The 23,528-nt window shown below is 41.7% G+C and overlaps 1 long non-coding RNA gene across 1 annotated transcript in view; it reads right to left on the bottom strand.

The window, feature by feature from the left end:
- LOC108535880 (uncharacterized) overlaps window positions 1–23,528 on the bottom strand; it is a 40,257-nt gene that overhangs the window by 6,957 nt on the left and 9,772 nt on the right. The window contains exon 3 of the long non-coding RNA XR_001887349.1: window positions 1,591–1,727. This is a non-coding gene — a long non-coding RNA (uncharacterized LOC108535880). The remainder of the gene's footprint in view (window positions 1–1,590; window positions 1,728–23,528) is intronic.

Genomic DNA, 23,528 nt, shown 5'->3' with positions numbered 1-23,528 from the left:
CATCTCGTTCCTGACTCTAATGAGATGCTTTTAGTATTTCTATGAGGATGAGGATAACTTTTTGAGTTGTACATTGAATTTTATATTTATATATATATATATATATATAAAATATATATATTTTTTAGCTAACTGTGGAACTGAATAGAATTTAAAATTCTCTTAAGAAAACTCAGGGACTGTGAGGATACACCAAAGAATGCCCTGTTAGACAGTCAGACAGCCCTGTTAGAGGAACATTGTTAGAGGCTTTTGTCAAGACAAACCAGGACATCTCCATGACTTGGGAAAATAAGGGAACAAAGTAGAAATGTCCCACTCTGCACACCAGTGAAAATGGGCAGTGTGGAACACAGATTAGGAGGAGGACAGGTAGAAATCTGTATAGTTTCCTATTGCTGCCGTAGCAAATTATCACAAAGTTAGTGGCTTATAGCAACACAGATGTATTATCTTACAGCTCTGGGGGTCAGAAACATAAAATGTACCACCAGGCCTGTGTTCATTTTGGAGTCTCTGAAGAAGAATCCTTTTCTTTCCCCTTCCCGGATTCTAGAATTCACCTGCATTCCTTGGTCTGTGGCCTTCTCCTCCATCAGTATCTTCTCTCTGACGCTTGCCTCCACCCTTATCTCTTCTCCACCTCTGCTCCCTCCCTCTTATAAGGACCCTTGTGATTACATTGGCTCTACTATGACAATCCAGGATAATCTTCCATCTCAAGAGCCTTAACTTAATCACAGCTGCAAAGTCCCTTTGCCATGTAAGGCAATATATTTGCAGGTTCTGGGGATTAGGGTGTGGACATCTTTGGAGGGCCATTATTCACTTTACCGTGGGATCTATAATGAAGTTTCTGTTTTTTTATTTTGTCTCTGGCTGAAAGGACACAGCTTTGATCCCACCAGAGAACTGAGTTGGGAATGGTCCTAGTAAATATAGTCATCTTTAATCAATTTAGTTCTGAAATTGTTACTGGGGAATTCAATGGGTAGAAGGTGTGGTTCCAGTGAGGATGTGATAAGACAGGTCCCTGTTGTCAAACGGCTTGCAGGGAATAAAAGAGATAGATGTATCACAACAAGATTCTAAGAAGTACAGGCTGAAATTTTAGTTTGATTTGTTCACTGCTGCATCTGCAATGCCTAGAACAGAGTAAGCACCATGCAGGTACTCAATGAATATTTGTTAATGAATGAAATCAGCACCAAAAACAGTTTTATGGAAACACAGGAGAAGATTGGTTTGGGAGAAGTAAGGAAAGACCTAATGAAGGATACTCTAGAACCACTGGGAGTGTCTGTCCAGCTCTCAAGATTTCACCTCTGGGGCAGGATGAAGACCTTAGCATAGTGTTACCTCACTTTAAGAAAATTCCAATTATGCTAATTTGAAACAGACTTAAAAGTCTCCCTTCAAGTACCAATTGTGAAATAATACAGATCCCGTCTCATGCCCAATTTTTGCTTTTTTTTTTTTTGCTCTTCAAGAATTGAGTAATTTCTATGCAGGCAGGCATAGAAATTACAGACATCATTTACTATTTTGCCACGTGGTGTCGCTGCTGCCACTGGTAAACAAAACACCCACCTTTGGTACATTTTCTGTGAACACACAGTGATCTTGGTGCTCCTGCCACATTTGTTACAATTCAGACAATAATTTCCTGTTGTTGTCAACCAAGCTTTCCTTGAGCAATTACGCTTGTCCTGGTGCTGAAAAACGTGCTAAAAAAATAGAGAGGAAGTTAAATGTAGTTTTTAAAAATCATGGCATACTGTGTTGTTCATTTACTAGAAAACAGTGTGCAAAATATCAGGTCTAACAAAAATATGAGAAATAACTTTAGAGATCTCTCTACAGTCAGGCTTGCTCTGTTTCAGGAGGTCAGGGATGCCACTGAATCCCAGCACCTTGCACAATGCCTAGCACAGAGTAGACAAAAAATAAGTATTTGTTGAATAAAAAATGAACATGGAAAAAGATGACTGCCCTATAACTCCCAACCATATTACCTCACCTTTACCCCTACACAGAGACTAACAGTAAGTTTCTGAAATCGAATTCCAAATTCTTAGGATAAGGTTCTGAATAGTCCAGCTGTGGCTAACCGCTCATTTTTGGTCTCATCAGTTGTGCTCAAAGAAAGTCCAAATGACCCTCAGAAGCTCACTGTGGAATAAGTGAAGATTTCAACGGTGGGGCAAAACTGTCCGATTGTATGAATAACAGATTTCAGATACATATGCAACTACTTTTCAAATGTTTGGAGATGCTGCTGTGATTGATATGCCATTATAATTTCTCATTGTGATAATTTATGTAACTTAAAATGTACCATTTTAGCAATTTTAAGTGTACAGTTCAGTGGCTTTAAATACATTCACATTGTTGTGCAACTGTGTCTGGAATTGGTGGGTTCTTGGTCTCACTTACTTTAAGAATGAAGCTGTGGACCCTCACGGTTAGTGTCAGTTCTTAAACATAGTGTGTCTGGGGTTTCTTCCTTCTGGTAGGTTGGTAGTCTCACTGGCTTCAGGCGTGAAACTGCAGACCTTCGCGGTTAGTGTTACAGTTCATAAGGGTGGTGTGTCCAGAGTTGTCCGTCCATCCCTGTGCATTCGTGGTCTCCACGGGGAGTGTTACAGCTCATGTAGGCAACGTGGACCCAAAGAGTGAGCAGCAGCAAGATTTATTGCGAAGAGCAAAAGAACAAAGGCTCCACACCCTGGAAGGCGACCCAACTGGGTTGCTACTGCTGGCTCCAACAGCCAGGTTTTATTCCCTTATCTGACCCCACCCACATCCTGCTGATTGGCCCATTTTACAGAGAGCTGATTGGTCCGTTTTGACAGGGTGCTGACTGGTGTGTTTATAAACTTTGAGGGAGACATAAAAGTTCTCCAAGTCCCCACCAGATTAGCTAGATACAGAGCAGTGATGGGTGCATTTACAAACCTTGAGCTAGACACAGAGTGCTGACTGGTGTGTTTACAAACCTTGAGCTAGACACAGAGTACTGATTGGTGCATTTACAATCCTTTAGCTAGACATAAAAGTTCTCCAAGTCCCCACCAGATTAGCTAGATACAGAGTGCTGATTGGTGCATCCACAAACCCTGAGCTAGATACAGAATGCTTATTGGTGCATATACAATCCTCCAGCTAGACATAAAAGTTCTCCAAGTCCCCACTGGACTCAGGCGCCCAGCTGACTTCGCCTAGTGGATCCCTGCTAGGGCAGCAGGTGGAGTGGCCCAGAAATATTGATATGGAAGAGGGGCAGGGAAGTGCTGGGAAGGGAAGGGCAGGTTCCTGGTGAGGGCTCTATCCCCGGGACCTGTACTCACAGACCTAGGTGAGGACAGGCATTTTTGTTTTCCTGTCCAAATGTTGCATTTCCCACGACCACCTCACCTTGGCCCCACCATTCCCCCATCCTGTGCCTATAAAACCCCAAGACCCTAGCAGGAAGGCACATAGGCAGCTGGATGTCAAGAGAAGCACATCAGCTGAGGAACACACAGGCGGCTGGACTTTGAGAGGAACGCACGGACATGAAGCGGCATGCCACCAACTGGCAGAAGCAGAACGGCCTGGAGTTTGGCTGGGGCAACGGGAGGAGAGCCCAGGCCACAGACCAGCCTGACTCCAGGGAATACCTTCCCACTCCATTCCCCTTATAACTTCCCCCTTCTGCGGAGAGCTGCCTCCACTGAATAAAACCTTGCACTCATTCTCCAAGCCCAGACGTGATCCGATTATTCTGGTACACCAAGACAAGAACCCAGGATACAAAGAGTCCTCTGTCCTTGCAACAAGGTAGAGGGTCTAATTGAACTGGTTAACACAAGCCACCTACAGGCGGCAAAACTAAAAAAGCACAGGGTAGCACATTGGGACTTCAGGAGCTGTAAACATTCACCCCTAGACATTCCCATGGGGTTAGAGCCCCACAACCTGCATGTCTGTATGCTGCCCTAGAGATCTGAGCAGCGGGGCACTGAAGAAATGAGCCACTCCCCCGTCACACGCCCTGCAAGGGGGACAAGGGAACTTTTCCCATTTCAGTATCTTCAGAGGAGAGGAATTAGTGTTGTGGTTCATTTGTTTTGTTTTGTTTTGTTTTTTGAGTCAGAGTCTTGCTCTGTCGCCCAGGCTGGAGTGCAGTGGTGCGATCTTGGCTCACTGCAAGCTCCACCTCCCGGGTTCACGCCATTCTCCTGCCTCAGTCTCCCCAGTAGCTGGGACTACAGGAGCCCACCACCACGCCCGGCTAATTTTTTGTATTTTTAGTAGATCTGCGGTTTCACCTTGTTAGCCAGGATGGTCTTGATCTCCTGACCTTGTGATCCGCCCGCCTTGGCCTCCCAAAGTGCTGGGATTACAGGCGTGAACCACCATGCCCGGTCGTGGTGTATCTTAAAATTATTTTTTGGGAAAGAGGAATGATGCCAATTTAAATCGTCCTCCTGGATTACTTAAGCCCAGGAGTCTGAGGCTGCAGTGAGCTATGATCACAGCACCGCATTCCAGCCTGGGCAACAGAGCAAGACCCTGTCTCGAAAAAAGAAAAAATACTCCTCCTGGAGAAGAGCAGACCTGAGGAAGCTATGGGAGCTGTTGACAAGGAACAAAGACTTTTTCCTTGTGACCACTTAGAGAAGAAAGCTTTGGAAAGAGACACAAAGCAACAGATTTTTTATTTCAACCCAATGTACAAAATAATTTTTTAAACTCTAAAGCTTTTTCCTTGTTTAACAAGGGAACAATCTACCTTAATGAAATGAGTATTTGTGTGTGAAAACACATAGACGCTGACTGATTGTAGAAAGGATTCCAGAATTTGGGGAAAAGCTGCAGCATTTAAGCTAAGTGTGAGTTATAAGACTTCTTTTACCCCAACATTCTCTGTTTTCTAGTGACTGAAACATCAGTTTAAAAAAAAACAGTCAAAAGTGGCCACAGTTGTAAACTTTCAAAAGTAAGTAATTAATCGGTGTAAACTTGCTTTGCTATCTGTTTTAGTTCGTTTTCACACTGCTATAAATAACTTCCCTGACACTGGGCAATTTATAAAGGAAAGAGGTTTAATTGACTCATAGTTCCACATGGCTGGGGAGGCCTCAGGAAACTTACAATCATGGCAGAAGGGGAAGCAGGCACAACTTACATGGCACCAGGTGAAAGATTAATGCTGCAAAGGGGGAATTTCCAAACACTTCTAAAACCATCAGCTCTTGTGAGAACTCCCACACCATCATGAGAACAGCATGGGGAAAACCTTCCCCATAATCCAGTCACCTCCCACCAGGTCCCTCCCTCAACACTTGGGCATTACAGTTGGAGATGAGATTTGGGTGGGGACACAAAGCCAAACCATATCACTATCTATTAGTGGCATATCCTCCAGATGAAGTTGGAATCTGATATGCTATCTATTGAATGCTGTTAAGAAAGCAAGCCACACAACTCTCAGGGGGGAAACATTATCTAAGAGTGTAGGGACAGGAGCCACAAGAGATCACCAGGCATACTTGTGCCTAAACTAAAGGGTCCCTCCTCTCATTTGTATATTGAACTAGGAAAATACCCTGATAAGTCCAGATCAAAATTATGCAGATATCAGAGCTTTGTTCCATTTCTGGTTAATAAGAATTAATTACTCCAATTTGTCCGGTTTACTGGACTTTGAATTTTAGTTTTTCTCCTGTGATTTCTCTTTTTCTTTTTCATTAAAACTTGTGGGAAAATGCTTCAAGAAGCTGTGGGTATAAGACAATTCTTATACTTCATAGTTGGAAAATAAATTGGTACAACCTCCCTTGAATGTCTATTTGGCCATAACTATCAAAATGTGAAGTGCTCATACCCTTTAACCCAGCAATTCTACTTGTAGGAATTTACCTTCTAGATGCACTCTCACACAGGTAAAGAAGGTGTGCAGCAAAAGACCAAAAATGCCCTTAATATCCATCAACATGGGACTTTTAAGAAGGTTTGGTATGGCATGCCCGAAGAATGCTCTGTGTAGAGGTGGGGCTGAAATGCCATGCCACTGTTAGAAGAATGAGGGAGCTCTTTCTGTACTGACTTAGAAATTGCTCCAAGATACGCTATCACATGACAAAAGCAAGTACAGAACCTTTTTTTTTTTTAGGGCATCTATAGATATATCTTACACAACTATGTGGCAGGCAGCTTCTAAGATGGCCCCCAGTGATCTCCTGCTCCTAGTATCCATGCCCGTATTTAATCCTCTCCCCTTGAGTATGGTTCAACCCAGGAATTTGCTTCTAACAAACAGAACACAGCAAATGTGATAGGATATCACTTCCGAAATTAGATTACCAAGAAACTTTGGCTTCTAGTCTTGCTTGCCTTTTCTGGCTCTTCTCTTTTATTCACTTGATGAAGCCAACTGTCATGCTGTGAGGTGTCCTATGGAGAGGACAGTGTAACAAGAAACTGAGGGAAGCCTCAGGCCAAAAGCCACTGAAGAAATGAGGCCCTTGGCCCAACAACGTGTGAGGAACTAAATCCTGTCAAGAACCCCCTGAGTGAGCCTGACAGCAGATCCTCCCGAGCTGAGACATGAGCTGACTGCAGCACCAGTTGACAGCTTGACTACATCCTTGGGAAAGCCCCAGCGCTGGGGGCCTAGCTAAGCTGCTGCATTCCTCACCCACGGAAAATGTGAGATAATAAATGTTTTTTGTTTTGAGCCACTAAGTTCTGGGTAATCTGCTACATCACGGTAGATAGCTAATATAATGTGTATTTGTTTATGCATATACACAATATATTTCTTTAAAAACTGGCAACTGTGCTTGCCACTAGGGAAGGCATCTTTAGCTTCTGAGGGTCAGGGGTGGGAGGAAATTTACTTTTCACTCCCCATTCTTTCGTCTATTTTAATATATTTTTTATTCAACAAACAGACAAATAGGTCAATACTTTTTTGTTTTTGCAAATAGAGAAAAATGATTATTTTACAAGATGAACAATTTTTTTCATATGCCATGGTTTCATATGAGGACAAAAGCCACACTGAAATAACCAATTAAGTTATCCACATAACTGAATCTAGACTTTGAAAAATTACATTTGATCTGTGTATTTGGCTCAGGAGAGGTGGATTGTAAATCATTTTCTTTAACCACTAGAGGGCACACTGCACTTGGTTGTCTTTCAAGTTTTTGTAACTGAAATGTATATTACAAGAGAATGTCAAAGAGTAAGAGAAATGTGCTTTTCTGCTTTTTTTTTTTTTTTTTTTTTTTTTTTTTTTTTTTTTTTTTTGGGTGATGCTGGAGTGCAATGGCGCGATGTCGGCTCACGGCAACCTCCGCCTCCCCCTGGCTCCGCCTGCCCTAGGTTCAAGTGATTCTCCTGCCTTCATCAGCCTCCCAAGTAGCTGGGATTACAGGCGTGAGCCACCATGCCCGGCCGAAATGTGCTTTTTAAATGTAAATATTTTAGAAAAAAACTTTCATGAACTTAATGATAAACATTTAAGTATGAAAAAAAAGACAAAGTAGAGGGAAAATAATTCTTCAAACCTAAAACTGGTAAATCCAGATACTATAGTTGACAATCATATAAATGAATACATTTTTTTTTTTCAGTTACTAAGTGGAAAGAGAGTAATTCTGAGTCTCTAGCAGGCAAAAACAGTTGCAGCAACAGGAAGAGCTGTATCGTGAAGTGCAGGCAAAGACACCTCATGGAGCTGTGATAAGAGGAAATTCATACATAAAGAGAAGTTTTAAAACGTCTTATTTTATTCGGTTGGTAATACATTTATATCATAAAATTAAAAAGGTACAAAATAAGTATACAGTGATAGAGTCGGCCTTCTCCCTACAATGCATTTGCCCTTCTTTGAAGTTACCACCGTTCCTGAATACATCCTTCAAAAAAAATTGATACATTTGCAAACATATAAGTCGGCAAATATATTGAGTTTTTTGCCCCCACAGAAATGGCAGTGTGCTACATACATGGTTGTTACTTGCTTTTTCTGTTTCTAAACTTACCAATAATTTAGAGATCCTTCTACATCTGCACAGAGACCTGGCTTATTATTGTTAGCAGCTGTCTGCTATTAAAGTTATATTATTTTATAATTTGATTGAAATGATACCCATAATTTATTTAATCAGTCTCTATAAATTAACATTTAAGTTGACTCCAGTCTCTTACTTTTGTAAACACTACTGCAATGGATGCCCTTTTACATATATCATTTTGCACTGTGTATACTGTAGGATAAATACTGGGATTGAGTCAGAGGATATACACAATTGAAGTTGTCACAGACACTGCCAATTTGTCTTCCATAAAGGTTGTGCCAATCAAATTCCCAACCCCTTGTTTTCCCATACCTTGCCCCACATCGTTTGAACCTGATTTTTTTTTCTTTTTTAAATCTTGGCCAATCTGCTAGGTGAAGAATGGTATGTCCTTATATTTGCTTTATGTTTCTCTTATTATAAGTTAAGCACCTTTTCATGCATTTAAGAGAAGGGCTTGTCTTAATCAGGCCAAACTTTACTATAAAAAGGGTTAAAATGTTAAGGTATTATTAGCCAAGTTAAGACCAGAGGGAGAAGTACATTTTAATGAGGGAAAAGAGATCCAGGGAAAGTCCTGAACTATCCTCATAACAAGGCCCTCTGCATCACTCCTCCACCGCTCTACCTGGCCAGGCCCGTACTACCACCTTCTGGGCTGGAACCCTAGTCCCTTGGCAGAGCCCATGACAGTTCTCCCCATCAAGCTGAGATAAGACCAAATACCACCTGGGACCAGAATGTATAAATGTGAGGCCATCATTTCCAAAATGCCTTTTAAACTCATAAACCTCAGCCCTGCTTTGACCTGATGCCCCTCTCAACCTTTTCCCTGTACTTTTTTAGATCAACTCTGTCCAAAAGGAATATAACGTGAGCCACATACATAATTTTAAGTTTTCTGGTAGCTATATTTTAAAAAGTAGAAACAGTCATAATATAAATAAAATATATAGATACACTATATCTAAAACATTTCAACTTCTAATCAGTATTAAAAATTATTGAGATATTTTACACTCTTTTTATACCAAGTCTTTGTAATCCACTGTATATTTATTTATACTCACAGCACATCTCAGTTCAGACTAACCACATTTCAAGGGCTCAACGGCAGCATGTGGCTAGACCTGCACTGTCTAACTGAACTTTCTGCAATAATGGAAACGTCAGATCCTTGTCTCCACATATATTCAGTCTGTCCCAGGAGCACTTCTGCCTCATATATTCAGTCTGTCCCAGGAGCACTTTTCCTCGTGTTATGTCAATAGGATCCTGGCACTCTCCTAGGATCCAAAGGTCGCTCTGCAACCTTTGGGCATTTCTAGTGGAGACCACTTATTCTTCCACACCCCTTATTACCAGTCCCAGTTCCTCAGGCACTTCAGTTTAGATCTGAGACTATGAGAAACATAATTAAACATGTAGCTATTTAGATTAAATTTAATTAAAAATTAAGTTTTTCAGTTGCACTAGTAAAATTTAAATGCTTAATAGCTGCATGTAGCCAGTGGCCACTATACTGGACAGTCCAAGTCTGGACTATTTGTCTTGCACTATCAGATAAAAGTCCTCTCTCCTGCCATGCAGATCAGCTCTAGAACCTCCAGCCATCCCTTCTAGAAGTCATAGAGCTGCCTCAGTTGATAAAGAATTCTAGAGGCTCCCCCTCATTATTTGTAGCCTTCAGAGCTGCCCCTCAGTGTCTTACCTCAGCTCCCAGCATCACACTGGGGCTTTTGAACATCTGTGTACATCTAGGTAACAGCCTGGTGGAACATTTCTTGTACATCCTGAACTCCAACCTCACTTTCATTCCATTTCAGTCACCAACTCCCAGAATCTGGGAGTTGATCTGAACCTTGATCTGGTCATCGCCAGACAATACCAACCCCAGAAAGCTTTTTTATTCCTTTTTTTAATAAGTGATTAACAAGTAGTGCATACTACATTCTTCTTGGGGGAAAAAAAATGAACCATGCAGCTAAAGGGAAAGTCCCTCTTGGCCATCCTACCCCCACCATTTCAGGACCCCTCTCAAGCCCTTCTTCTGAGCCCATCCCCTTGTTTTCTAGACATAGATTGAGCATGTGCACACTGTTCTGCTACTTGCTTTTCTGAGCAATATGTCTTGCAGACCTTTTCATGTTAGTATATGCAGATCCACCTCTTCCTCACTGTATGCATGGGGGGTAATACATTTATATGGTTAAAACCAGAAGAAGAATAAAAAGATGTGCAATGAAAAGTTTCCCTCCCCATTCCTGTTCCTTGTCTACACAGTTCTCATACTGGTTTCCTAGGTAACCACCATCATTTGTTTCTTATGACAAATAATTATTCGTCATGCATTTCCATCAAATATGAATATAGGTTATTTTTCCCCATTCTGCACACAATTTATGCATGTTTTATCGCACTGTTCTGCAGCTTGAAGTGCCTTTCCACATCTTTCAGCATCTTTGTCCTTTTTACAGAGGCATTGTATTCCCCTGATGGCTATACTATAATTTAACCAGACCCCTGTCTTGGTTTGTTTCCAATGTTTACTATTACAATCAGTGCTATAATAAAGAACCTCGTGCCTATGTTACTTTCCATGTATGTAAATACGTCTGCAGCATAAAGTCCCCAAAAGGAAACTGCACCATCAAAGGGTATTTGAATAGCTAATTTGGATAGATTTTGCCAAACTGCCTTCCACAGGAGCTGTGCCAATTTATACTCCATCAGTGCATATCTTGGTCTTTTTTGTTTGTTTTAGAGATGGAGTCTCGCTCTGTCACCCAGGCTGGAGTGTAGTAGTGCAATCATAGCTCACTGCAGTCTCAAAGTCCTGAGCTCAAGCAGTCCTCATCTCAGCATCCCCAGTAGCTAGGACTACAGGCGCATGCCACCACATTCAGCTAATTTTTAAGTTTTTTTTTGTAGGGATGCGTCTTGCTATGTTGCCCAGGCTGGTCTCAAACTTCTGGCCTCAAGGGATCATCTTGCCTCAGCTTCTCAAAGTGCTGGGATTACAGATGTGAGCCACAGTCCCTGGCCTATCTTGGTCTTTTTAACTGCTGCATAATATTCCCAGGTACAGAGAATACACCCCAAAGTGTCTAGGGCCCTCCTACTGATACAAGACATAAGGTTGTTTTCAACTGTTTTATTACAAGCATTGCTACAATAAATTCTCTTATATGTGCTTCCTTGTGCATGTATTTCTCTTGAATAATTAAAGAAAATGAAGAGAGCAAAGGAAGCAGCTGGTGGAAAGGCTCTCAGGTAGAACAGAGCTCAGAGAGAGAAGCATGAGGGAGCCTTTGTGGCTAGAGCCAGGGAGTAGTGATGGGGAGGTCAGAGTCTTCAGGGCAGATGTGGGGGCAGGGGTTGGAATAGGGCATGGAGGCTATGGTAAAGTTTTGCAGTTTATTCTAAGGTCAAAATTATCTGATTTTCATGTTAGAAGACCACTGGCTGCTGCATGGAAGATGGTTTAAAGGGAAGGGGTGGAGGCAGGAGACCAGGCAATCTGAGAACAGGCACCAGCGGCCTGGCTGAGGTGAAATGAATAAATCCTTAGCAGGTTGCACCAAATGGGAAGTAAATGTAACAGGAAGTGTCCTGCTCCCAACAGAGACCACTGAGAGGAGTCTGCGGAGTGAAATGATGGACACAAGAATCAACAAGACAGACATAGCCTCTGCCCTCTTACTCTCTAAGAAGGGATACAGAGATTAAGCAAATAATTGCAGGTATAAACAACAGTCCACCTACAGTGTGACAGGGAATAGAGAATAGAGGTTTTGAAGTCAGATTGCTCTGCATTTCTGACTCTGCTCCCCAACTTGCAAGCTGTGTTCCTTTGGTCAAGTCAGTCTCTCTCTCTCTCTCTCTCTCTCTCTCTCTCTCTCTCTCTCTGTGTGTGTGTGTGTGTGTCCCTCTCTTTTTCTCCCTTCCCCCCAACCCAGCCCTCCCTCCTCTCCTCTCCCTCTCATCCGATTTCTTCATCTGTAAGGGTTAGTGAGAGGATTAAATGAGATCATTTTTGAAAAGCACCTAGCACTGGTAAAAAGGAGATAATTATATTGGGTGAATGAATGGAAAAAACCTTCCCCTTTATTTACCATCTGTCTTCATGTGCCCCTGTCGGCCATTCCAGGCAATCATTTTGATTCTAAATTCCTACTACCTCCTCCAACTGCAGAATGTGGTTATCAGTGGAGTCAACGGGTTCATTAGCTCCTTGCATGTGGTTTTGCCAAAATCGTGAGTTACCAACTAATGTAAATTAATTGTTTACACTCCTTTGGGTTTATTCTTTTCCCAATGTTATTCTTTTTAAAAATAAACAAAACTATTTCTTTTCCCTTCCCCCCCTTTTATTATCAGGAAATTTGAAATAGACTAGGAATAGTAGATGGAAGAATTCATTTATTTGATTAATGGATACCAAATTATTATGGTTAAGTTTTTTGTTTCAGACCACAGCTCCATGGGGACATTAATAAATGTGATTGCTTTTGCTAGAATATTCGTTAATCCTGTGGTTTAGTGTGCTGATAACGGGGCATGCTGCTCCACTGACTTTTAATGAGCTTATTCCACTGGATAGCAGAAAAGCAACAAAAATAATTTTACAAACATATACATGTTTAGAGGAGATTTTAAAACTCTATCTCCTTATGCTTTCAGTATATTTAAATTTCACCAAGGTGTACGTAAATGTAACTTATTTTTCCTTTTCTTACAGGCTTTTTTTGATAGGTCTTTTAAAATTTAAAATAAAATCTGAGGAATAGTTGCTACGGACTGAATGATGTACCCCACAAAATTCCTATGATGAAGCTCTAATCCCCATGTGGCTGTATTTGAAAATAGAGCTTGTGAGGAAGTGATAAAGGTTAAATGAGGCCATATGCGTAGGGCTCTGACGCAGTAGAGCTGGTGCTCTTATAAGATGAGGAAAAGACCCCAGAGCTCCCTCTGTCTGCCATGTGAAAAGGCAGCTGTCTGCAAGCCAGGGAGAGAACCCTCCTTGGAAACCAATCCAACCAGACTTTGATCTGGGACTTCTAGGCCCTAGAACTGTGAGAAAATAAATATCAGTTGTTTAAGCCACCCAGTCTATGGTACCTTGTTATGGCAGCCCTAGCTGACAAGTCCTAAAACAATATGATTTAGTCTGAGCTATTGGGATGTTAAAAGACTTCATCTGGCTTGAATGCCTTAATTAAGATAACTTGTTTTTAGCAGTTATGGGGCTCTGCCTCCTTTGTGAGTATATAATTCAAAACTGACAAAGTAGTATGACGACAAAAGACAGAGTGCCTGTTGATTCAGGTTTTATCCATAATTGTAAGTGAAGCAATGTCATTTACAAAATCATCAGGGCTTTCCACTCTAGGACAATAGGTTTCCTAGTGTCAAATCAAATGTTAACTCTCATATTTACCTCTGATATCTTCCTCTTCCCTCATACAAATCTATATAAATTAATGCATGCATATGTAGGGCTGTTTTTCCCTGTTTCTTATTTAACAACATGAAATTAAAGCCTTCTGGCTCAAGAGAGTGAACCGAACATACACATTTGCCCCCTGTTGCTCCAGACACCATCACTGTGTAGATATTTCTGATATTTTTAAAAGTGGTAGGGGTGGATAAAATTACAACATCAAAGAGAACAGAAGAGAAAGCAACCAATGGACAGTACATTTCTGGAAGACAGATAAAACAAAGCAGAGAAAGCCAAAGCCCAGGGTATACCCAGGAGGAGGATGCAGAGAAGGTTGACAGAGAACCCTTGCAACAGTGTTTTACAAGGACATCACATCTAAATGACTTAGCATGGTGTAATTGCTCAATAAATGTTAACTGTTATGTCACTATTCTGGAACTGGTTTTTGTCACTCAAGGTCACCACAAATATACATGTAATTTATTATTTAGTAGAGTTATATAATATTCCATAACTTGTTCATCCATTTCCTTATTTAAGAACCCTTCAATACAAAAATTAGCTGGGCATGGTGGCATGCACCTGTAATCCCCAGCTACTCGGGAGGCTGAGGCAGGAGAATTGCTTGAACCCAGGAAGCCGAGGTTGCAGTGAGCTGAGATCATGCCATTGCACTCCAGCCTGGGCAACAAGAACAAAACTACATCTCAAAAAACAAAACCAAAAACCCTTCAGATTATTTTGTGGGTTTTTTTCCTGAGCATGTGGTCTACAAAAAAAAAGGTACACAACAACAACAACAAAAATTGCAAGAAATTTCTTTATGCATCTACCCTTTAATTGTTGGAATTTTTTATTTCTGGATTTTCAAAAGTGGAACTGCTGGCTCAAAAGGAAAGTGCAAGTTTAATTTTATTGATTTATCTACTGATTTAACTTTCCCAAGGATTGTGGCAGGTCAAACTCTCACCAGCAACAGGAAAGCCTGTTTGTTAGTCCACTTGCTGTGGACTAAGTCTCCAGCAAACTGAGATTATATACCTACTCTCAAGCTACGAAGATACAAAACTGAGATGTGAGCCCAAGCAATCTCACTCTGGACCTTACTCTTCTAAATATTCATACAAACAGCTAATTATGCCAACAGCATTTAACAAACATCCTTTTCCACTTAATTGAAATACAAACTTCATGATTGTCTTAGCCCATTTGTGTTGCTATAAAGGAATACCTGAGGCTTGATAATCTATGAAGAAAAGAGATTTATTTGGCTCACAGTTCTGCAGGCTCTACAAGAAGCATGGCGCCAGCATATACTTCTGGCAAGGGCTTCAGGAAGCTTTCGCTCATGGTGGCAAGCGAAGGGGAGCCAATATGTGCAGATATCACACGGCGAGACAGAAAGCAAGAGAGAAGGAGTAGGGGCCAGCTTCTTTCTAACAATCATTTCTTACAAGAACTAACAGAGCAAGAACTCACTCATTACTGTGAAGACAGTATCAAACCGTTCATAAGGGATCTGCCCCTGTGACCCAAAACATCTCCCAGTAGGCCTCGTCTGCAATATTGGGATCAAATATGGGAATGAATATCCAGACTACATCAATGATACAAGTTCTCAAATGCAATCAGTCTGTCTCTGGATTCTATTGCAGTTGAGTTGCAATTATATTGTTTTGATTTTAGTAGCTTTATAGTAAGTGTTATTCTCTCTCCAGTAAGGCAGGAGCTCCCTCACTACTCTTCTAAATTTGTCCAATAAACCTTTGCATATTTTTATTCCATACAAACACTTAAATCATTTGTCCAGGTCCAAAGAAAATATATCTGCATGTCTTGACTTGGATTTCATTAAATGTGTTTGTTAATTTAAGAATTGATATGTATGTATTAAATCTCTCTATCCGTGAATATGGTGTAATGTTCTATTTATTAGGTTCTTCAATAAGATATTAAAGTTTTCTTTTAATACAATTCTTGTACCTTTATCATTGAATTTGTTCTAAGTTATTTTATAATTCTGTCACTATTGTAAATGTGTTATTTCCCACCATATCTATTTAGACAATTGCTAATATAAAAGAAAGCTAACAATTTGGGCATATTTATCTTGTATTCAGCAATTGGGCTGAAATCTCTAATTGTTCTCATTGCTTTTAGTGAAGTCTTTTACATTTTCCAGGTATAATGCAAAAAGTTTATCCTTTTTTCCAAAAATTACACCAGTTGTTAAATTTATGGAAAGGAAGTCTTATTACATTAGTTAAAGCAAAGAGAAGATATTGAATAATAGTGGTGAATGTGGATATTCCAGCTTTGTCCTTGATTTTAATGGCACTAGCTTTAATTTTTCATGCCATCATATGATGTTGCTGATTGTAATTCATAGTCTTTAACAGGTTTTGGTAGTTTTCTTCTGTTCTTATACTTGGGATTTTTATTTGAAAATCTACTTAATTTTGTTTTATTTTTCATCTATTGCCATAATGACATTATCAGTTGGCAATATTCTAGATGGTGTTGATATATTTCCTAATGTTACAGAACACTACAATTCTTTTTTTTTTTTTTTTTTTTTTTTTTTTGAGATGGAGTCTCGCTCTGTCACCCAGGCTGGAGTGCAGTGGCCAGATCTCAGCTCACTGCAAGCTCCGCTTCCCGGGTTTACGCCATTCTCCCGCCTCAGCCTCCCGAGTAGCTGGGATTACAGGTGCCCGCCACCTCGCCTGGCTAGTTTTTTGTAGTTTTAGTAGAGATGGGGTTTCACCGTGTTAGCCAGGACGGTCTCGATCTCCTGACCTCGTGATCCGCCCGTCTCGGCCTCCCAAAGTGCTGGGATTACAGGCTTGAGCCACCGCGCCCGGCCAGAACACTACAATTCTTGATAAGCGCTATGTGATCATTCCTATGCTCCTTGAACCATTCCAGACCATGGAAAAAGACAGAAAACTCTTTAGTTCACTGTATGATTTTGCCATGTTCTTAATATCAAAACCTACCACAAAATACATAACACAAAAATGGTAAAACAATCTTACTTATAAAGATCAAAGTAGGCCGGGCGCCGTGGCTCATACCTTTAATCCCAGCACTTTGGGAGGCTGAAGTGGGAGGACTGCTTGAGCCCAGGAGTTCAAGACCAGCCTGAGCAACATAGCAAAACTCCATCTCTACTTTCTATAATTAAAATAAATTAAATTTTAAAAAGATAGAAGTAAACAATTTTGAATAAAATATTAGCAAACTAAATCCAGCAGTGTGTTAAAAAATGATATGAGAGTATAATTAGAAAACCAAGAGATTCAATCAAGAAAAAATGAAAGAATTTGAAAAAATGGCTCGATACATGATACATATCAAAAACTAACAGCTTCTCTACACACTAACAATAACCAGTTAGAAATGGAAATACATCCTATTCATACAACAGTTTCATATTTTAAGAGAATTTTTAGAAGAAAAATTATTTTGTTACATGAAACATAATCTTGAAAATGGAAAGTTAACATGGGTGGAGCAATTCCTGCTATCTAATGATTAATTCATGGAAGACCATTTGGAGATAGAGCCCTGGATGCATCACTGACTCATCAGGTCTCCATTCCTTCAGCTGGGACAAGTGCACCAGCTGAATTCAAAAAACAATCCTGTAATTTCCCAGAAAATATTGATTAAGTTTCATGTCAAAAGAGAATTCATGGGCTTAATTTTGTTCAAGTGGCTGATGTTCACTTTAACAGTCTGTTAAAAGTTGGGTTGTCAGGCCGAGCGTGGTGGCTCACACCTGTAATCCCAGCACTTGGGGAGGCCAAGGCGGGTGGATCACGAGGTCAGGAGATCGAGACCATCCTGGCTAACATGGTGAAACCCCGACTCTACTAAAAATACAAAAAAATCAGCCGGGCACGGTGGTGGGCACCTGTAGTCCCAGCTACGCAGGAGGCTGAGGCAGGAGAAAGGCGTGAACCCGGAAGGCAGAGCATTCAGTGAGCCGAGATCACGCCACTGTACTCAAGCCTGGGCAACAGAGCAAGACTCCGTCTTAAAAAAAAAAAAAAGAAAAAAAAAGAAAAGAGAAAAAGAAAAGGTGGTTATCGACTGTGTAACTATGCTTTTTTTTTTTTTTGGAGACGGAGTCTCGCCCTGTCGCCCAGGCTGGAGCGCCGTGGCACGATCTCAGCTCACTGCAAGCTCCGCTTCCCAGGTTCACGCCATTTTCCTGCCTCAGCCTCCCAAGTTGCTGGGACTACAGGCGCCCGCCACCACGCCCGGCTAGTTTTTTTTGTATTTTTAGTAGAGACAGGGTTTCACCGTGTTAGCCAGGATGGTCTTGATCTCCTGACCTCGTGATCCGCCCGCCTCGGCCTCCCAAAGTGCTGGGATTACAGGCATGAGCCACCACGCTGGGCCAACTATGTTTTAAACAGCTGTATGTATAGCTTGGATTGAAAGTCCCCTGGAGAGAAAGAACTAGGTTGTTTCATTTATTGGAAGTTTCCTATTTCTAGGAATACATTCATTCATTTATTAACTTAACAAATATGTATTGCACACACACCATACGCTGTACCAGGTGCTGGGGATAGAACGATAGCGCAACAGGACAGGGCCCTGCCCTCATGGAACTTATAAACTAGTGGGATGAGGTTACTGCTGCACAAAAATTGTGATTGACTTATTTGCTTTCCTTTGGAATGGCAAAATAGAGCAAAATTGTTATCTCCAAATCTGATTATCTATACGTCTGAACTAAATAGAGTCTTTTACCATAAAAAAAAAAACTAACAGTATATTCAGTAATCGCTAATACTACACAAAGAAAATTCCTTTCCCAGTTCAATTCTATATCCGCTCCCCTCTACTACTATACAAGGCACACGTTTTCCAAGCAGAAAGAGAAGCAGCAGTTCCTCTCTGCCTTCTTTCTAGGGCTGAGGTCAGCCTTGGGCTGAGGCCAGCATGAGTCAGCTTGCCCAGCACGGATGCTTGCCTCTGCCTCAAGGCAGGCCTTGCTATAACCTTGATGCACACAGATAGTGTGTGTATCCAGGGTCCAGGGCAGAGGTCCATGCATATCTGATGAATCTTTATGGAATAGGGAGTATGAGACCTACTCTGGCTTTGAGTTGACAATGCAGTAAGGAGAAACATCTCAGTCTTTTTTCTTCCCCCCCAAAAAGAAATTTGTTAATTATAACAGGAGCCACCAAACTGTCCATATATTTGATCTCGTAATTCTATTTGGGAGAATTTAGGTCAAGAAAACAACCTGAAAGAAAAAAAAATCCAAAGATATTATCATAATAATGTAATTGATAATCATGATAAATTCTTAGCATCCCGAATACCTCCAATGGAGAACTATAATGTGATCTGTATTAAACATCCTAAAGGTATTAAAAATGTAAAGGACGTATACAATGTTATCTCATGGAACTATCTACATTTAAAACAGAACATAAGATAGAATTCACACATGGATTACAATTTTATGAAACATCTGTAGGTATATTAAGAATAATTGGAGGATAAACTAGAATATTATCAATGGACTTAGAGTTTATTAGCTTTTTCCCCCTAAAAATTCTTTTTTTTTTTTGAGACAGAGTCTCCCTCTGTCACCCAGTCTGCAGTGCAGTGGCATGATCTCGGCTCACTGCAACCTCCACCTCCTGCGTTCAAGCGAGTCTCGTGCCTCAGCCTCCCAAGTAGCTAGGATTACAGGTGCACGCCACCACACCTGGCTAATTTTTCTATTTTTAGTAAAGATGAGATATCACCAAGTTGGCCAGGTTGGTCTGGAACTCCTGACCTCAAGTGATCCGCCCGCCTCGGCCTCCCAAAGTGCTGGGATTACAGGCATGAGCCACCGCGCCTGGCAAAAAATTCTTTATTTAAAAAAATAAACAACACCCTCTTATGAAAATAAGAAAAGGCAACTGACATTTCAACATACAAAAGGTATTCTTGCTAGACTTAAAAGGGCAGCACGGAAATAGTTGACTGCATGTTTGAATTTGTCTGTCTGTCCTCTGCTCCAGCTTCTCCAGGTCCTGAATATGAGATCAGGTTCTGAAGCCCCATCACCTCCTCACAGACCACCCTGATGTCATTTATTGAGACCAAGCATGCATCTCAACTTTGAGTTTCTGGTTGCTATGCACTCCATGTTTCCCATTAGATATGGCCACCCTCCACGCTTGAGGCTGACTGCTTGCCTCTTGTCTCTTTTGTGTTCTGCCACAGGAGCTTCCTCCCAGCACCTTCAGGTAGAGCTGTAACTGGATTATATCCACCCCATTACTAAAATTCATCCCTTTAAATCTCAATGGCTTTTCATTTTCAAGGATCCCTATTCAAAAATAAACACCATTGAAAGTTGTACCCTGTTAAAGCCAGTGTTTTATGACATCCTGGCTGGATATTATTGAGTAAAGGCAGCATAGAAATGGCTTTTATTAACACCTATTCTTTGGCACTTTTTCTTTCTTTTTGAGACCTTTTGAGACAGTGTCGCCCTGCTGCCCAGGCTGGAGTGCAGTGGCATCATCTCAGCTCACTGCAACTTCCACCTCCCAGGTTCAAGTGATTCTCAGACTCCCAAGTAGCTGGGACTACAAGCAAGTGCCACCACCTGGTTAATTTTTGTATTTTTAGCAGAGACAGGGTTTCACCATGTTGAACAAGCTGGTCCCAAACTCCTGGTGTCAAGTCATCCGCCCACCTTGGCCTCCCAAAGTGCTGGGATTATAGGCATGAGCCACCCTGCCCAGCCTGTCTGGCACTTTCTGTACATCAATCTTCACAACAACCTTGCAGGAAAGCATTATGGTTTCTCTTTACAGATCAGAGAGGTTAAACAACTTGCCCAAAGTCACACAGCTGGTCTATGACAAAGTTAGACTTCAAGCCCAGGCCATCTGATTCAAAGCTGGGGCTCTTTCAACCACCTCTAACTGTGCACCCTGTGAAGCCTCAGGGAAAGCACTGGGCTGGGAGTCAGAAGCCTAGCTGCGTGACCTTGAGCAAGACTCTTCAATTCTCTGGGCTGAGGAAATGGGCAAAAGGGCCCCCAAAGGTCCTCCTTTCCCATTTCACCCCAGGGTCCACTGCTAGGCTGTCACAGATCCCTGTATGGCACAATTCTAGGCAATGATTCATTCAAGAGGAGAAGAGGAGAAAGTATCAAGGGTAACCACCATAGTCAATTCTTCCCCAGCTGTCACAGGAGGAAACAAGCACAGGACTCCTTACACACATGGAAAGAAAATCCTTTCTGATGTATACAGCTCTCAGGTAGCAATTTCAAGCTCTGTAATACAAATACTTTTCCACATGATGTGCAGAAAGTGTGGGAATGTTACTGGCTGCCACCATGGGCACAGGATTAGCAGTAAGGAGGTCCTCCTGGGACAGGGTTAGGGGAGCCCTGAATTTGTGGAAAGGGATGGAAGGATAAAATACATCCAGACATAGGTTTTGCACTCAGGGCTAAATAATTTAATCACGGGCTCTGTCACGGAAGAAAATACACTGAATGCAAATGAGAGGAAGCATTACATTTGCAATAAAAGCCGCCTGAAAAGGTGAGGCAATAAGGCATAAATTGTTCTTTCCCCGGGAACTACCACTAAGTGCAACCTTCCTGTGTCATCATACACAGATATCTAACCACCTCTCTTAAAAATACAAGACTATATTTTCCTAAGTATCTTATTGAGCACATTAGGTGAAATGAAATCCAGCCTCAATCAAGCGGGATGCCATTCGAAATTCAACTTCCACCCATTGGTTATTGATGCTGAACTCCAGTCTTCCTCCACCTCTCATGTACCCACATTTCCCAGAGCTCTTTTCCTTCCTGAGTGTCTGCAGCCAGCACTGGGCTAGACTCCACACTCCCTGGGAGGCTGTCAGGTCACTTGGCACCTACAGGAGCCGCCAGGTTCAAGGGAGGGCGTGTGGAGAAGGCCTGCAACAAACCCGGCGCAGCCCCGAGGCCTGGCTGCTCTTTCTGTTTTTCTTCCCAAACAGGGCCAGCCATGGGACTATGTGTGTGCCAGTGAGATGGGCCATCCCAAGTGTTAGTGCCAGGAGTAGGCATGGGCCCCTGTGTAAACTAGAGTTTCTCTCTGCAGCTGCACTCTCACCAGTGGGTCAAAAATTAGTGTGCAGTGGTCTTAAAAGCTCTTATGGCTTCCCCCCACCCCCAAAATTCTAAGCATTTTCAAATAACGCTTTCAGGAGAAGGATCTGTTAAGTTCCAAAAGTTCCAAAAGTCCCACAGGCAAAGAGTGTAAATGTTTGATACCTGTATGCCCCTATATCTGCACTGACTTTTGCTTCTATTTCAGTTAAGGTGAAAACATGGTGAGACAGAATCCTAAACAGACTCTGCTGAGCTGCAGCGGTGCTAACTGATGCTATTAATAGAAGAGATTTGAGGAATTCTTTTTGATACAAACTACTTTGTTAGAATTGACCTTTAACATTCAAATCAAAGCACTGAAACCCTTTTCTATCATAATAGCCCATGTTATATGTTGTTTCTTTCTGGATAAATTACTAGTCCAGCAAATCAACATGCCTCATTCCAGAGACTCAGAGGAGTGGGGACAGGGGATACAGCACACATCATTTTTGTTGTGTTTGTAAGGTCCCCATCCAAGTGATTGATTCTGAAGTGCAGAAACCACTGCCCTAGTCACTGAGGTTCACAGCCAACAGCTTTTGTGTTTTCTATTTTTGGTTTAGCATTTCTGGGTTGTGGAGGTCAGTTAATTAGAGAAGATTCTGCCAGCAAGGTCAATACACATAGTGTGAGCTGAGCCTAACTCTGGGCTTAGAAAGCTTGCAGTGAAGGGGATCTTTTAATAATTCCACAAATGTTTACTAAGTGCCTACTATGTGCCAGGCACTCTGCTAGATGCTGGAGATGGAGCAGCAAGCAAAGGCCTTGCCCTCATAGAACATATATTTCCGAAGGAAAGAAAGAAATGAGTAGCTGTCTATTACAGCACATATTACACAAACTCAGATCATGAAAATAATGAAGAAAATAAAGCAGGGTGTGGAGGCAGAGAGTGAGGCAAGGTGAGGGGCTGTCAGTTTAGGACAGGATGGGCAGCAAAGCTTTCTGAGAGGTGGAGAGACTGAGCAGAGAACTGAATGAAGGGGAAGGTCTCGAAGGAAAGCCTCCGAGGCAGAGGCAGGTAGAGAGAAACAGCAAATGCAAGGGCCCCGGGGCAGCTGTCAGCCCATCAGTGAATCAAGAAAAGGCGCTCCTTCTTCTGAGCAGACAAGCCAGGCCTGGGCTTAAGAGTGTGGCCGGCAGAGTGTGGTTTGCCTATCAGCCTCACTCTGCCCCGTCAGCTGGGCCGCTGTACAAGGGACAGCCTGTGCACAGCCACAGGAAGCCTCTCCTAGTGCCACATGCTTGGGAGTAAGAGGAGCAGCGGGAAGGCTGCTGGAGAGGAGAGAGGATAGAATGAGGGAGAGTGGTAATTAGCAATCTCAGTCTTTAAAAAGTCTTTTCTTATCTGAACTAACCACTTCCAGTCATGCAGGACAGAATTCAAAGTCAGCTCCTTCACTGGGCTCTCACTCCATCACCCATTAGGAGGACAATTCTCTGCCATCAACTATGAGGCTGAAGTAGAATTTTAAAACCACATTAGCCCTAATGACGACAACATTCCAATTTGGAAACTTATGAGTGGCTATTTCCATGCCTGTCTCACACATAAATTTTCTCCTCCTTCCCCTTTGTATCCCTTCCTTTATTGTATTTGCACCCATGCTAGTCTCTCCTGAGGCAGGCATTTTGTGCAGCCAAGTCAAAAGAGCCCAGCATGTGTGTAAAAACACAGATTTTTTTTTTTTTTTTTTTTTTTTTTTTTTGTCAATTAAACCTCTTTCCTTTATAAATTTCCCAGTTTCGGGTATTTCTTCACAGTAGTGTAAGAACGGACTAATATATCTACTGCTATAATTTGGATGTTTTT

This window comes from Rhinopithecus bieti, unplaced genomic scaffold (genome assembly GCF_001698545.2).
Source record: "Rhinopithecus bieti isolate Rb0 unplaced genomic scaffold, ASM169854v2 scaffold_12642, whole genome shotgun sequence".
Taxonomy (NCBI): domain Eukaryota; kingdom Metazoa; phylum Chordata; class Mammalia; order Primates; family Cercopithecidae; genus Rhinopithecus; species Rhinopithecus bieti.
The sequence above is the reverse complement of the archived record's forward strand: the minus strand, read 5'-3'. Positions and strand labels throughout refer to the sequence as shown.